The sequence below is a fragment of the Capsicum annuum genome, chromosome 9 (genome assembly GCF_002878395.1).
Source record: "Capsicum annuum cultivar UCD-10X-F1 chromosome 9, UCD10Xv1.1, whole genome shotgun sequence".
In the NCBI taxonomy this organism is placed as follows: Eukaryota; Viridiplantae; Streptophyta; class Magnoliopsida; order Solanales; family Solanaceae; genus Capsicum; species Capsicum annuum.
Window position 1 is genome coordinate 176,481,020 of NC_061119.1, and position 1,783 is coordinate 176,482,802.

Sequence of the window (1,783 nt, forward strand, 5' to 3'; positions counted from 1 at the left end):
TTATGTTTGGCGACTTGGAAGGTTAAAAATGGTTAAGTGTAGGGACTTTACTTTCAAGGTGATTTTTTGTTTTGAAAATGGTTATGTTTAGTGACTTGGTAGGTTGGAAATAGTTAAGTGTAGGGACTTTAAAAGTATTTTTTATTTTGAAAGTGGTTATGTTTTGTGACTTGGTAGGTCTTGAAAGGTTAAGTGTAGGGACTTTAAAGGGTTTTATTTTTTTTTTAAAGTGGTTATGTTTGGTGACTAGGTAGATTCAAAATAGTTAAGTGTAGGGACTTTAAAGGTTCTTTATTCTTTTCAAAGTTGTTATGTTGGGTGACTTGGTAGGTTGAAAATGGTTAAGTGTATGGACTTTAAAGGTGCTTATTTTTTTTTTTTGAAGTGGTTATGTTTGGTAACTTGGTAGTTTGAAAATGGTTAAGTGTAGGAACTTTAAAGGTGCTTTTTTGCTTTAAAACTGGTTATGTTTGGTGAATTGGTAGGTTGAAAATGGTTAAGTGGAGGGACTTTAAAGGTACTTTATTCTTTTAAAAGTTTTTAAGATGGGTGATTTGGTAGGTTGAAAATGGTTAAGCGTATGGACTTTAAAGGTCCTTAATTTTTTGTTAAAGTGGTTGTGTCTGGTGACTTAGTAGGTTGAAAAAGGTTAAGTGTAGGGACTTTAAAGGTGATTTTTGTTTTGAATAAGGTAATGTTTGGTGAGTTGGTAGGTTGAAAATGATTAAGTGTAGAGACTTTATAGGAGTTATTTTGTTTTAAATGTTGTTATGTTTGGTGAATTGGTAGGTTCAAAATGGTTAAGTGTAGGGACTTTAAAGTTGTGTTTTTGTTTTGAAAGTGGTTATGTTTGGTTACTTGATAGGTCGAAAATTATTAAGTGCAGGGAATTTAAATGTGTTTTTTTGTTTTAAAGTGGTTATGTTTGGTGACTAGGTAGGTTGAAAATGGTAAAGTGTAGGGACTTTAAAGGTGTCTTTTTGTTTTGAAAGTGATTATATTTGGTGAGTCAGTAGATTGAATATGGTTATGTGTAGGGACTTTAAAGACGCTTTTTTGTTTAGAAAGTGTTTATGTTGGGTAGGTTGGTAGGTAGAAAATTGTTAATTGCAGGGACTTTAAAGGTGCTTTTTTGTTTTGAAAGTGGTTATGTTTGCGACTTTTTATGTTGATGATGGTTAAGTTTAGAAACTTTAAAGGTGCTTTTTTGTGTTGAAAGTTGTTATGTTTGGTTTCTTGGAATGTTGAAAGTGGTTAAGTGTAGGGATGCTAAAGGTGCTATTTTGTTTTGAAAGTGGTTATGTTTTGTGACTTGATAGGTTGAAAATGGTTAAGTGTAGGGACATTAAAGTTGCTTTTTTATTTTGAAACTAGTTATGTCTGGTGACTTGTACCTTAAAAATGGTTAAATGTAGAGACTTTAAAGGTATTTTTTTTAAGTAGTTATGTTTGGTGGCTTGGTAGGTTTAAAATGGTTAAGTGTAGCGACTTTAAAGGTTCTTTTTTGCTTTGAAAGTGGTTATGTTTGGTGACTTGGTAGGCTGACAATGATTAAGTGTAGGGACTTTATAGGTGTTTCTTTTATTTTGAAAGTGGTTATGTTTGTTGACTTGGTAGATTAAAATTGGTGATGCGTAGGGACTTTAAAAGTGCTTTTCTGTGTTGAAAGTGGTTATGTTTGGTGACTAGGCAGGTTGAAAATGGTTAAGTGTAGAGACTTTAAAGGTGATTATTTTTTATGAAAGTGGTAATATTTAGTGACTTGGTAGGTTGAAAATGGTTA